At 42.2% G+C, this 15,070-nt stretch overlaps 1 protein-coding gene across 1 annotated transcript in view; it reads right to left on the reverse strand.

Moving 5' to 3' along the window:
- The window catches only part of Kcnj6 (potassium channel, inwardly rectifying subfamily J, member 6), a 253,137-nt gene extending 252,239 nt beyond the window's left edge, over positions 1 to 898 (reverse strand). The window contains exon 1 of the mRNA XM_005375756.2: positions 374 to 898. The gene's annotated coding sequence lies outside the window, so the exon portion shown is untranslated. The remainder of the gene's footprint in view (positions 1 to 373) is intronic.
- Positions 899 to 15,070: the final 14,172 nt, after the last annotated feature.

A 15,070-nucleotide genomic window follows, 5' to 3' on the forward strand; every position in this document is an offset into this window, starting at 1 on the left:
AGACAATGGGCTTTTCCCAACTGTAAATGACCACGCCGCAAGCCAGTCCGGCGGTGCGTTTCGTCTTCCCCAGTGGATGCTGCGAGCTGCCTGGAGCCCGGGGCGTGCAGCCCCCTCCTCCCACCCAGCGCCCCCACCCCCTGCGAGTTTTCAGTTGCTAATGAAAACCGAACGAAACAGATTTCCCTCCTGTTATGTAACCAGCATCTCCCTAGCCTTTGGGTGGACGTGGACATCGTGCTCCCCATCGGAGCGGAGGCGCCTGCGGGGACCGCGGGGCTGAGGAGGGGGACCGGGGACCCGAGGGCACCCCACGACTCGCCCAGACGGATGCCAGCGCCTGGCCTTCAGCGACTCCGCGCGCACCTCTTACCTGGCTTCGGACAGGGTGGTCTCACTCAATCATGGTCTCCCCTCTTGGAATGGAGCAAGATTTAATAACGCACGGCACGGTCGATGGCGAGGGTAGGAGATGAAAAAAAAAAGAGAGAAGGAAAAGAAAAGCTGGAAGCAGATGGTCACATTTCACAGCGGCCCCGGGAGGCTGTTAGGAGACTCCATTCTCCTCTCGGTCCATGCAGCTCCGGCCCCCGCTCGCAGGTTCCCGCGGATGCCAGCCCGTCGCCCGCCCGGCCGCTCCAGCCAGGCGCGGCCGGCTCCGGACTGGCTCCCGTCAGCCGAGCGCGGAGCGGAGGTCTCGGCGCCCGGGCCACAGGGGGCGCGGAGTGGCGCTCGGTCGGGCAGGGACGGGGGAGGGAGGCTGGGTGGCAGGAAGCGGGAAAGGCGAGTAGCAGGAAAAAAAGAAATAAATCCTTGGTTAGGAAAAAAGTGATGGACCACGCAGGGAGACGTCATGAAATCCGCAGATTCAGTGAATGCTACTCAATTCCAGCCGACTGGCTGAGCCGCGCCGGAGGCGCACGAAGCGACGACTCCGGGATAGAAGCGTGCGCAGCGCCGCGCACTGGAGAGCGAGGGCGGCGCAGCGAGGGCGGGGGCGGGGCGCCGCGGGAGCACCGAGCCGACCCCAGCCGCCCACCCGCCGCCCCTCCTGCGGTCCTCTGAGCACCCGAGGGACCCCTCCACTGCAGGGCCAAACTGGAGATTTGGGTGCTGGGTGCTGGGGGAACCGTTGGGGTTTAGCTACCCAAACCCCCACATTTCACCTGATGTCACTAACTAAGTTCTTCCTGGGGAAACACCTGGAGAGCAGCAAAGAGCTGGAACTCGGGATCAGTTTTTATCCAGCGGTTGTAAGGACGCGGTCTGTAGGTGCTGAGGGGAGATCAGAGTAAAGAGGGTCTGGTCATTGTCTCTCGGTGGGCTGGGGTCCCGGAGGGAGAGGCAGCTGGGGAGAAGGCAGCGTGCACAAGGCAGGAGGGGGCGCAGAGGGCAAGCTGGGTCGGGGGAGCCCCATCCCCACTCCACCCCGGCCGCTTGCCCCTGGCAGGGTGACCCAGTGTGTGGTGTGGTCCCGCTGCTCCATCGCGCCCTTTGGTAGCTCTGTTTAGGGGCACTGGAGACAAAGGATGTGGACTTTACCGAGCATGATTCCGGTCGCCCGCAACACTGGTCAGAACAAACCTCCTGGACAGCTGCCTACGCCTTCCTGGAGTTTGCCTTGCTGTTATTATTCCTAGGGGCAGCTCACAGTGCTTCCCTCTGCGCGCCCTATTTTCTTTGTAGTCATTGCAAACGGTAATTCTTCCTTTCCAAAGCCTTCCTGCAACTTCCTTCAGTTTATCCACGTACTTCTCTTTTATGCCATCTTTTCCCTATGGAGAAATGGTTTAAGGAGCGGTTATAAGAATGACAGATACCGTTGGTTAATAATTTTATAATGGCCTTCTCACTAACCGGCTATTCTGTGTCACTTGATACAGCGACTTTCCTCCCACAAGGATCTCCAGCTGACCCTATGGAAAGTCAAGGTTCTTAAAAGCTATTATTGCCAAGGCTTTTTAAACTCTACGTTCTAACATATGACACAGAAATTCGGTCCCTCAAGACGCTGTCTGTTCTCTAAAAATGATTTTAATGCGGACAGGTGTCTGCCCAATTTGTAGCATCGATTACAGATGAGTCCCCTCGACACACAAACTTTGAGCTTGTATTTGTTGCTGATTTTCCCCGTAGTTCTAATCTCACTCTCTCTTACTTCTGAGTCGCACAACCCATATACAGAAAATATTAGTATTGTAATGTGTGATTTTTACCCTCCATAGGGTCTGCTGGATCAGAGATAGAGGTAAACAAAGAACAACGGGCCGGACTTCACAATCCCTAGGTCAGTGGTAGCGAGCCCACGGCACATGTGTTATTTGTTTTTCTTTTAAGAGAGAAGATATTAATATATGAGTTGTTTTTTCTCAATTAAACCTCAGTATTCAGGTTCAATGGCAGTATCGGCACTTTGTGATAAATCAGTGGGTTTGGGGTTGCAGTTCGGGCGCTCCTCTCTAAAGGGAGAGTAAGGCTGCAGGAGGCAAGAATGTTGGGGGAGCAACCAGGAGCATTAAAACAGCAGCGCACTGACTACATTTGTCTAAAGAGCATTCTGTTTAGTCTGAGAAGCTGCTGTAGGTAAGCCTGTTAATTTTGTTTGTAGATCTATCTGACCAGCAGAAGGATTTCACAGAGTCTCTCTCTTATAAGACATTGTGCTAACCAAGGAGGTCCAGAGGTGGTGATAGCCTGTTTGTCCCTTTCCCACACGGGCAACTCCTGAGCCGCAGCAGCTGCTGGGTGGTGTGGGCTGCCTGGCTGCATGCGCGGTGTGGCAGCATGTGCTGAATGAGTTGGGTCACACAGGCGTGGCATGGGACTTGATTAAGGCCAGAGACCAGAGCAATTGGCTTAACTGGGTTCATTTATTCCTTCAAGCTCAGCCCGTGGTCTGCACGGGTGTAACTAAAAGGAATCAGTGTGCAGCTGTGTCTAAAAATCAGCCAAGTTCAGCTTCAGAGATGCAGGCTGCTGCCCCTCTGAGCTCTCAGACTCCTGCATATTACGCTGGCTGTGTCTGGAATCACATTTGCAGATGTGTTTAATGATTTCAGGTAAGAGCAAAGCAGGGGATTAAGAGGGACTTTGTGGGTAGGCCAGTGCTCCAAACCCGACACTGACAGTGGCTTTTAGGATTGATGGATTCTTTCATAAAGATGAGGCTGTTTCCTTTTCCACATATCCAACTGGAGTGAAGGGTTAGTAGCTAGTAAAATTGACAAGCTGAATTATCTGGATGAGGTGTTGTTTGCTTTGTGTAAACTCATTTTTTTTCTCTACTGATGGTGGCAGATTTACAGCCCAGCCTGTCTCCCTGACCCAGGCACAGATCTGGCCTTGTCCTGACCAGGTGGCTGCGGAATCAGTGCTATGGTTTGTGTCTAGACGTCCCCTCAAAGCCTCACGCGGTCATAAATTTTATCTGGAGGTGGCTGAATCTAGAGTGTGTAGTACAATGCTGAGATTAAGGGTGCTTGGATTAGGATGGGTGATTGCTAAATCAGTCCACTGATTGGATCGCTGCCACCCTAATCCTGGTAGATTGGATACAGAACAAGGGACAGAAAGAGGCTTGTCTCCCCCTCGTTGCTTTTGCTGTCTTCTGCTGCCATGAACGGTTGCCCCTCTCCCTGCCTGGGAGCCAGCCAATTATGGACCGAAACCTCTAAAAACCGAGAGCTAAATAAATCTTTTCCCCTTTAACTTTGGGTGTCAGGTACTTTGTCTCAGCAAGGAAAGGTAACTAAGACAACCAGTGTGGGTGGAAGTTTCTGGTCTCTGGGCTGAGGTTTGTTATAGATTTAAGACCTTGGGCTGTTTTGGAGAGCTAGTTCTGCTTTTATTTTCTTTCCCTGCCCACTTTCCCCCTTAAGAAACACAAAACACCAACATCTTTAAAGTTCAAAGCAGTATGTATACATTTTAAAGGATGACTTAGGCTGAAAAACCCCTGAATCTTGAAGAGTATCAAGAAAGAAATTTCAAAATTATTCAGTTTGTCAGTTCCCCTCTACTAAGTGGATCTCATTGGTGTTTCTTATTTAGGGAATATCCATGTACAGCTGTTGTATTTAATTTTTTGGGCCCTGCTTATAACTTTGGAGGTGCATACTTAAGAAATATTTCCAGATTTGAAAGGTTAAAAACTTTTGCTAAGAAGGGAGTTTCAGATGGTTTTAACTTCCAAACTTGCTGGGTACTTTATTCCCAGTTACTTAGTTATTACTTCCATTTTCCTCTGACACACTTTCATCTTCTGCACATTTTCCTTACTTTGGAACTATACTTATGCTTCTGGCTAATCTTAAATTAGAAATACTTACAAATACTTTACATTACCTATTTTTAATTTAATTCCATGACTTGATAAATGAGTGCAGTCCAAATACTCATTTGGTTCTTTCTTTGAATGATATTTTATCAGCACACTCTTAAGCGAGTGTATCCTTTGTAATCACACTCTTCCTCCAAAAATTCATTAAAGTGCGATTTTAAAAAAGTGCAGTGCCTTTAAACACATTTCAAAAGACCACCAGGAGGTGATGATTGCAAACAATTGCATAGAGGAAATGTAGTTAATTTTCCTGTACCTATTCAGAGAAGTAATTTTAATTAATATGACACCTGCACAAAAGAAACATTCAAGGCCAAAACAAACAAATTGCATTTGTGAGATGTTCTTTCTTGGTGGTTGATCATTGACTAAAATGCCCAGATTCTTTTTTTTTTTTTTCTTTTTACTGATCATCTTAGTAAAGAGTCTCTGAGTTGGAGAGAATGAGGTAACGGTCCCCCTTGCATCACTGTTGCAATGTCAGTGTCACCTCTGTAGTCACACTGACATCAAGCATGCACCTGTGGTGGACCTTGTTTGTTTTTAGGAGTGATGGCGCTTGCATAGCACCCCAGGCTCCACTGCTCTCTACTTTTGTTCCTTCAAGTGTCCTGGAATCCACTTCCAAATTACAGTCATCCCTGGGCCATCAAAAGTCAGAGTCAGCTACTTAGGCACTCCAGAAGACATCGCAAGCAATAGGTTCAGACAGAAGTTTCCCCGCTTTATCATTTTGTCCATAAAACCATGTTGCAGATGGAGTCTGTAGGAAGCAGACTCTGAGTTGGAGTTTAGTGTGCTGGATGTTTACTAGGGACATTTCTAAGTGATGTAATGTCCGTGAGATCAACATCCATGGAAGAGAGGGGGAAAGATTTAGAACTGGTCCTCCACCTTGGCTGATCCCCTAGAGAGCTCTGAAGCTAAAGTAGCCCATTAGCACTGTCCTCCCTTGGGCCTAAATGGCCTCTGGCAGCTAGATCACTGGATGTGGGTCAGCCTGGCAAAGGCATGCCTTTGGGCCAGGTGCCTCTCTACACCTGACAGCTAAATGCTAATTATAGCAGCCTTCCAGCAGTTAGGCCAACAAGACCTTTGAAGGGCTATCTGGTGTATCTCCTTGTCCACCACAGATGACTCTGACAGCAGCATTACTTATTGCACAGGATTACTGTGATTAATATGTGACATAACTGCAAAGCAAGTCCCCTGGGGGTTGGGTACCATTTCAGCCCACCACATCTTGGACTGAGCTTTAGTCTATTTTCTGAGTCCAGAGAGGTAGAACACTACCAAGTGCAAGACGTCATGAGAACTGGGCTTATCACTTACAGATAGGCTGTGAGAGGTGTGAGGGTGAACTCCTTACCCAAGGTCCAGGAAAGCTGCCCAGGGTGGATGAAATCGTATCTTTGTGTATCCTACTTGCACAGTAGCTGATGTACCACAGCAGGCAGTCTTCCCTAGGTATAAAACCCCACCACAAGATTTCTAAGGCAAAGCATTGAAGGACATCCTAATTCTAAGACCATCAAGAGAGCCCAGCTCCTCTATCCAGTTCTTCTTTATTTCAGGGTGATGTACTTATAGCAGAGTGTACAGCTATTCTTTAGAACTATCAGTGAGAAAGGAGAATGATCCCAGCTGACCAAGGCCACTGGGGGAATTGTCCTGCAGTGACCCATGTAAGCAGTGAAGCACTGCTCCTTCTTAACAAATGATTCTTGTCATCTTTCTGACCAATAAGACTGAAGATGGTATGTTTTTGAAGGGCTCAAAATTTGTATCTATCTAGTTTTAAGTCCACAAAGACCTCAATCCAATTTCACATTTCTCTGTCCAAGTCCCAGTAAAATTCCGAGAACACCTCTTATTGTCTCTTGTGAGTTAACAAGCCCTGTTCTTGAATCAATTACTGACAGAAGGACGATCTAGTCTTTTAGAACCTAACATCTATTTCCACTCACTTCCGGTACTCTGACTCAGGAGCACAGCACATTAATTACTGTTGAGAATGGGACTTAAGATAAGGCTGGAGGAGTAGAGAGCCAGATGCCCCCCTGTACCACTCTCCAAAATAGAAGGAAGCCAAGGCCTGATCAACTACTGCTCCTTCAGTCTGAAAGGGTAATGAGAGTGAGCAATAATGTTCAAGAAATGTTATATAACCCTCTCGTTGCAGCGCAAGGAAGTTTGGTTATCTCTATTGTTTTGTTGAAAGCAGTGGTAGAATTATCTTTTTGTGAGCTCACAGGGGACTTTGGCAGTCACAGGTAACAGCTTCACCTCCTCTTGTTATGGCAGCTCTCAGTGACTTGTTTAGGGAGCTCTTTCCTCCGATTTTCTCCTGATTTTGAACTGAAGCAGAAGAAATGAACTGCAGAATCAGTAAAACCTCCCAAGGGGCCTCAAGGGCAGCAAGTCACTCAGTCTACACGGAATTGTGCTGCTGCAGTTTAACACTGGGCTCCATGGCATTGCTTGCTGTTGGGGGCTGCGGGTCTCTGGGTTGTTGTTACTGCTTGAATTCATGGGCTGACTCAAGACCCAAGAGCAGGAAAGAGAACTCTGGCAAAAAGACTTAATATTAGATGATAGAACTGCAGGCTGCAGGACTGGGAGTCATGTTAGAGATGATCGTGTCCATTTTCAACCTCCCTTAGCCTGTTTCTGATTCCCAGCTGTGACCCCTAGGCTGCCTTTACCTCCTAGCATGTTCATTTGTTTCTACTTCCCTTACTTCTGAATTCTTGGATGGTCTGTCTCTTGCTGACCACACCTAAACCTTCACCATTAATGCTCAGATCTTTGGCTTACTTCTTACCTTTGACCTGCTCCTCTAATATGTAGGTCCTCAATTTTGGTCCTTATTTGCTTATTACTTTTCCACGCAGTTATCTTTTCAATTCTGTCTTGCACATTAACGTACTATTTACAGTGCTACAACAATGAAACATGCACACTTACTTTCTTTGGCCTTTACTTCCTTAAAGGGCTTTCAAGAATCTCAAGGGCATTGTTCCTCAGACTTTCTATGAGAGGCATCAAGTAGAGGGAAAATTCTCTTAAAAGAAATTATGGCTTTAACTTGAGGCACAGGGTGTATCCCAATCACTGTTTTAAACACAAGTTTGTTCACTTGAACTAAAAGAAGTAGAGTCAATCCAAAGAAAAGATCCCCTGGATCCTCTGTGTATCTGTAGGTAGGAAACAGGGGACAGTTACTCAGGTAAAAATGCAAGGCGTGTCTTACACAAAGGAAAGATCTCTCCAAAGGCAAAGGTGAGAAACACAAAGACTTAGACCTTACCCATGGAAGATTTCCTGTTCTTGGAACTGACGAAGTGTTTCTGGGTATATTTTAGAATTACTGTGGAACAATGATTGCTGTGTGCTCTGTACCTCTCATTACTTTCTTTAAAAATTGAGAATATTGATTGTGATGATCCTGTTCTTATCTTACCATTGGGTGGTATGGGGCAGGTAACTTAAACTGTTAGCTCCTGGCTTTATAGATTAAGCGTTATTGGTCCCAAGCAGTCCTGTCCTGCTTCTAGATAAAGGTAAAGAGATCATGAACTTCAAGGGTGATATTATGATTGGGTGAGAGTTGGGAAGGATGGGAATGTATTTTGCATATGCAAAGCTATCAAGTCATTGGAAAAGACAGAGACTCTGGAAGACTGAGCATAAGGATTTTCCTATGAAGTCGTAAGTGTGAGTCAATGCAGAAAGAGGCGAGGACTACATGGTGGTCTTGGCCATTGGGTTAGATTGACTTAGGAAGATTTCTCATACACTGCAGATCTGACTGGTCCCATTTTATTTATACTCAGGGCATTGTTGTACCAATGACCCCTAGCAAATCATACCATACCCTTGTAAGCCCAGACAAATCCAACAGAATACTAAAATGATGGATAACTGATACAGTGCCATTTTTATTGTCTAATGAAATGCCACCATGAACCATCAGAGTTGGATGGCTCTGTGGGTCAGGTTACACCCACTGAATGTAGAACCGTTTGAGTTTCATAGTCATTTGGTGATTCATGGTAGACAGTTGATATTTTCCAGAGCCCTGAATCAAGCAAGAAATTGCTTTTCCAGTGGAAAATTGCTATTAGCAAAAGAGAACATGGCTTAATTCCCAAAGCCTAAGTGGGTTCTGTGATTCTTCTATGGGGACCTGGCAGAGTCTCCATACATTTCCCCGTGGGATACAGTTATGACATTTTAGGTTTCCTCCTCAAAGGATGTTCCTCTCCTTTCCCACCAAGAGGCTTGAGTACTATGGTCTAAGATCTGGAAACTGGAGAAAAGAAAGCAAAGGAAGTTAGGATTGGGACACATCCCCGTTAGGTTTTCTGGTTCTATAGGAAGAGCAGTAATAATAAAAACCCACATCTATTTCATTTCTAGAGATTCCATGACCAATCAGGGCCCTTCAGATCAAAACACCAGTTAGCACTCCACTCCTGAGGTTATTGTGGAATGGAAGTCCCAGTTAGGACTTCCAAAAGCATTGTCATTTCAGTGTAGGTTTATAATCTATGTATTTCATGTTGGACATTTTACTACTTGTGGATTGTGGGAACTGTAGACAACCTGGTTGTGTCAGTAGGAACAGAAGAAATCTTGGCAGAATCAATCCTCAATTATGAAATAACTGATTCAGTAAACAAAGAGAATTACAAATATCAGGAGATGCTAGGTACTGAATTCTATTATAGTAATATTGGAAACACTGAATATTTGGGAAATACCAGCTTCATGCAGCTGCAGAAGCAGCCAGACGTTTGCTCATAATAGGGCAGTCTTCAAAGGCATGTGCTGATGCTTAATTTATGCATTTTTGCTTTGGTAGCTTTCATACCTGAGAACAGAGAGGAATGTGACACACTCCCCACTTTAAATGACCACAGTTTTCAACTCAGAGACACAGAATGGTATTCAATCCACAGTCATCGCCTAATATATTCAGATGAATGCATTGACTATAATAATTGAAAGCATTTTGGAGCGTGTTTATTTTAAAGAAAATGAAGAAGAAAAGCAATCCCACCCTTTTGGGCAACTGTTGATGAGGCCAATAAAAAATGACATAAATTGACAGAACTGAAGGGCCCAGCAGCCTTGGGCTCACATCATTAAATGACTTCTGCTCATTACTGGCTCATAAAGGTCTGGAATCTAGGACTAAGTTTGACGTGTGATGTGCTTGGATGGTGCCTCTACTGAAGATCTCAGACTCTGGACCGTCCCTGTCATGAAGACGCTGATACATGCTGTCCAACTCTTGTAGGAAGCAGTAAATGATCTTGCTATGTTTTTATTTCTCTTCTGATTTATGTTTTTTCCTTTTAGACATTGACTTCAGAGCTAGGGCTATGTAATCTGATTTGAAACAGTGTTAGCCATAAATCAATGAATATACAGAAATGGAGAATTCTAATTTGCTTTGCTTTTTCCTTGAAATGAGCCAAATCATGCCCTTCCTTTACTTTTAGTGATACATTCAGAGAACAGCAAAGGACTTAGCTATTATTTGGGTTGTTGAGATATTTCTGGTGCTTTATAAGGAAGAATATTCTTGGAGGGTATTTTTTAAGCAGCTGGTTTTTTTTCTGGGGAATTTAAAAAAATGCAGTTAACACACACACATGCACACACACACACACACACACACCCCAGTGTATGAGAAAATTCCTGAACTCCCTCAAACAATTGACTTCAGTCTATCAAGCAACATTTTTAGGTGAAATTTTAGTGTTGTTATTATGCTACATTTAAATCTAGAATAAAAGGCCACACCCTTTTCTTCTTTCTCATTATGACTACAAAGAACAAAGATCTTTGGATGAGAACTTGATCAAGTCATTATCAGGTAATCCTTCCATGGGGTCTCTTGCATGCACAGGGGAGCAGCTGTATGTGATAGATGTTCAGCCATTCTTATTCTGCAAAGCCCCATATAGAAACTAATTTAATGACTTCAGGAGACATTTCAAATTGCTAGGGCTTTCCTCCTCTGCTTCCTTATGTGTAACTGGTGTTATCCTTCAGAATTAGTATTTTCTTCAGAGAAAGGTGTGTGCAGTGTGTGTGTGTGTGTGTGTGTGTGTTGAGTATATGTGTGCAAAAATGCATACATGTATGGTACCGACCCAATGCATTGATGTCAATGATAGAGGCAGGTGTGTCTGGAACTTTGACACCACCAGAACGAGGCCTAAGAGAGTCCCTTGTGGAGCTCTGTCTTTGGGATAACCAATTTCCTTGCATTAAATTACCTAACGAACGTGGAGATGGAGGACTAGTATGAGCTTTTGACTATTCTTGAATTTAAGGTTGAATGACTCAAGTTCAGGAAATGCACTCAAAGTGGTGGACGATTGGATAGATGGGAACATTTTGTGTACTTCATAGGTGATTGCCTCTTCACAGGAATGCTCTTCTCCAAGAGTTGAGGAAATGCATGAGTGGAGAATTAGACAGGAATTTTTGGAGTGAAGGACTTTTCTGTTGAGAGCTTCCCATAACAGGGGTGTGGTAGGCCAGGCCTCGGTCTTTCTTTGTGAATTCTAGGAAAAGTCATGCCTGGAATTTACCTTCCCCTTTCCCTTCATGTAGATGAAGGCCAATCAATAGAGAGAGAATTGTCCTCTCTACAAATCATCATGGACTAATTGAACAGCTGCATGTTAAAAATAAAAGCCTTGATCTGTTCCTTGTACTATATATAAAAATTAAATAAAAATGGATTACAGATTTAACAAAAAATCCACTTATCCTAAGACCTAGTATGTCCATCACTATTACTTACTCAAAGGATATGAGAACTTATGGTCATACAAGAATCTGTTTTGGAATTTTTCAAGCAATTTTGTTCATAAAGGCCAAAAACTGGAAACAATGCAAACTCACCAATGGAGGACAAGACAACTGTTTTCATCCATACTGTAGAATACTAATTAGTCATCAAAAAAATCACCTGTGATACTTGGAACGCCATGGATGAATCTCAAATGCATATGTCAAGTGAGAGGTGCAAGTCTCAAATGACTACGTACTGTACCATTCCATTTATGGGAATTTCTCAGAAAAGGGAGCACCATTGGGTCAGGAAGGGGATCAGTAATTATCAGGGCCTGTGAATGGGAAGAGATTTATTACAGTTACTTAGAGAATCTGGGGAGTAATGGAACTGTTCTGTATATTGATTTTTATGATTACAGGACCAGTTGTGTCTTTCAAAACTCGGAACTGCACAAAAAAGAATTATTTTTAATATACCTAAATTATAGCTCAGGAAATTTGACTTAAAATAAATGATGGCAAAATTAAGACATTTCCAGATAAAGAAAGAACATTGAAATAAATTACTGGCAACACACCTGTGCTACATTGCTAAAAGAAATCCCTGAGGCTGAATGAAAATGACACCAGATGGCAATTCAGATCTACAGGAGGGAATAATCAGACTGGAAATCACATGCATGCTTGAGTGTATTTATAAGATATATTGTTGCAGTGTGGGGTTTATACTACATATATGTGAGTGTATGTGGAGAAATGATATGTAGGGGGTGGTTGGGGGAGGCTCAGTGTTTTTATGTTTTATTTACAGTAAGTCTATTTTAGCTTGAAGAAATTATTATAAAGATTAAGATTAAAGATATTAAAGATTCATATTTTGATAAGGAGATCAACAACTTGCAGGAAGAAAAAGGCAAATAAATATAAGTAGGAGGACAATGGGAAAAATTAAAACTGTATGCTAAGAAATATTTAACACAAAAGAAGAATAGGGCAAAAAAGGAGGAGAAAATACAAAATGATAGGCCTAAATCAATATTGTTGATAGTCATATTGAACACGAATACACCATACACTAACCAAAAGACAGACACGGTCTGACTAAATAAAAAAAACACACAAAGTCTAACTATGTGTTGCTTTAGAAAGATGTACTTTAAATTTGAAGGTATGCACTGGTTGAAAGAAAGAGGAGAAAACAAAGTATATCATGCAAACAGAAATGTAACAGGGCTTGAGTGGTTGTGTTAAAATCACACAAAATAGATTTTTATTATAAAGACCAGTAGTATGGACAAGGGAGATACTTTATTATGATGAAAGGCAAAGTACAGAAGAAAATAAAAGAACTATAAATACATGTATATCTGACAATGAGCTGCAATGTATGATGAAGATATTGACAGAATTGCAAAGAGAAATAAAAAAAAAAAAACAAGTGTGCATTTCAGTCCTCTGTAAGTAAAACAGACCATGCAAACAGAAAACTAGTTAGGATATTGGGCACTGGGACAACACTATCAACCAACGTGAGCTCAGTGACAACTATAGAGCGTGTCACCAAACCCCAGCAGAGCACATTCTTTTTAAGAACATGAAACACTCATCAAGGTAAGCATATCCTCAATCACAGAGCAAGTCTTGGAGAATTTAAACCTACTGATATTATACACAAGTATTGTAGACACTATGCAAATGACATTTCTGATCATATTGACCTACAGGTTTCATCATGACAGTGCTCAGAGATGGCAGGGGATGGCACAGAGAGACATGACCACAGCAGAGCAGGTCAGGGTGACTCTATGTATAGGACTTGTTCCATCCTTGGTGGTGTTGGAGATAGAAGAAGGTCATAAGCTAAGGAATATGAGAGATTTTAGGGGCTGAGAAAAGAAAGAAACATATTCTCTCCCACAGCTTCAGAAAAGAAAGCAAACTGGTCAGCACTTTGACTTTTATGTAGGGAGACCCATTTCAGACTCCTGAACCACAGAACTAGAAGAAATTTGTTTTAAGGCACTAAATTCAGTAATTTATTACAGCATCAATATACCATATTAATGGAATAGATGGTATAATGGTTTATATATTGTGTCAACTTGAGAAGTTTAGAAGTTTAACTAAGTGACTCAGCAGGGGACCAGGATTCTCACCTTGTAAGAATCCTCATCCTGTGCAAGAGAAGGGCAGGGAAATGGTGTAAGTGCTATATCTGCCCTAAGGCAGGTAGCCTGCTTACAATATAAAGGAGGAAAAGAGGCTTACTTTCCCCCTTTGCTCTTGTTTTGCTGTCTTTTCCTGCAATGAGTTGTTGCCCCTGTGCCATGTGCCACCCTGCCTTGGAGCCAGCTGATTATGGGCTGAAACCTCCACAACTGTGATTTAAATAGACCTTTCCTCCTCTAACTTTGGGTGTCAGATATTTTACCCCAGCAAGAGAGAAAAGTCACCAAGATAGAGGCAAAAAACAAATGCTCACTCTAAAGATGTAGAAAAAGGTTGATAAAATTCTATACTCTCATGACAAAGAGTCCTAGCAAATAATATAAAGCCTGAACTGTAATAAAGAGCAACTTTCCAGAACCTCCCAGCTTCATATTTATTGTGAAAGACTGAATATTATCTACCCAAGACCAATAACAAGGCAAGGATGTCAACTTGCCACTCCTCCTCATGGGGGGGGGGGTCCTGGCTGTTGCAATAAGGTTAAGTGAGAAAATGGATTGCATGTTGAATAAGAAATTAAGGTGACTTATTTTCAGAAGATCTGACTGAGTATGAAAAAAATCCTAAGGACAATATGAAAAATGTGTTAAACTCTTATGTCAGTTTAGCAAGGTTGCAGGACATTGGACCATTGTATGGACATCAGTTGCATATCTATATGCAAAACAAATAATTTCAACATGGAATTTAAAAGAAATCTATTGGTAATAGCATAAAAATATACTGAATGTATCTTAACAAAATATGCACAAGAGTAACACACTGAGAAATATAAAACATTTGTGGGAGAAACTTAAAAAGACCAAAGTAAATAGAGAACACACCTTGTTCATTGATTGGAAGATTCTGTCTTGTAGATGACATTTCTGCTCAGACTGATTCACAGACTTCTTATATCCATAATGAAAATTCCAGAAACTACTTTTAAAAATGAGCAAACTGATTCTAAAATCTAAATGGCAAAGTATATCACCTATAACAGCCAAAATTATTTTATAAAGAAACACAGTATTTTGAAACTTATTATAAAACTATATTTTATATATACTATCACACATAAATGAAATAGAATTGAAAAGTTTAGAAATAAACCCATACTTACATAGTTAATTGAATTTTTACAAAGTTATGTGACACTCTTAAATAGTGCTAGAATAAGTGGACACTTATAGGAAGCAAAAAAGACCTTGATTTATACATGAACAAAAAGTCTTAACTTATATATCAACAAAAATTAAAGCATACTACAGACCTATATGCTAAGTTCTAAAACTTTAAAACTTTTATAAAAAAAGTTTATGAGACAATTCATATGGCTTTGGGTTGGCTTCATATTTCTTAGGATAGAAAGAACACAACCCATGCAAGGTAATATTGAAAAGTGGACTGCACTGAATTTAAAACTTTTGCTCACTGAATGATACAACTTAGAGAATATAAAGAAGACTCCAAATATATGTCTGACAGGAGACTTATACCAAGAACACACAGTAAAACCTTGGCTTGTGAGCATAACCGGTTCTGGAAACGTGCTTCTAATCCAAAGCACTTATATATGAAAGTGAATTTCCCCATAAGAAATAATGGAAATTCATATGATTTGTTCTAAACCCCAAAATATTCATAGAAAAATCATTATAATATAATCAAAATAATAAAGAAAACACAAAACATAAGGACAAA

The sequence above is a fragment of the Chinchilla lanigera genome, unplaced genomic scaffold, assembly GCF_000276665.1.
Source record: "Chinchilla lanigera isolate Chin_1 unplaced genomic scaffold, ChiLan1.0 scaffold00006, whole genome shotgun sequence".
Taxonomy (NCBI): domain Eukaryota; kingdom Metazoa; phylum Chordata; class Mammalia; order Rodentia; family Chinchillidae; genus Chinchilla; species Chinchilla lanigera.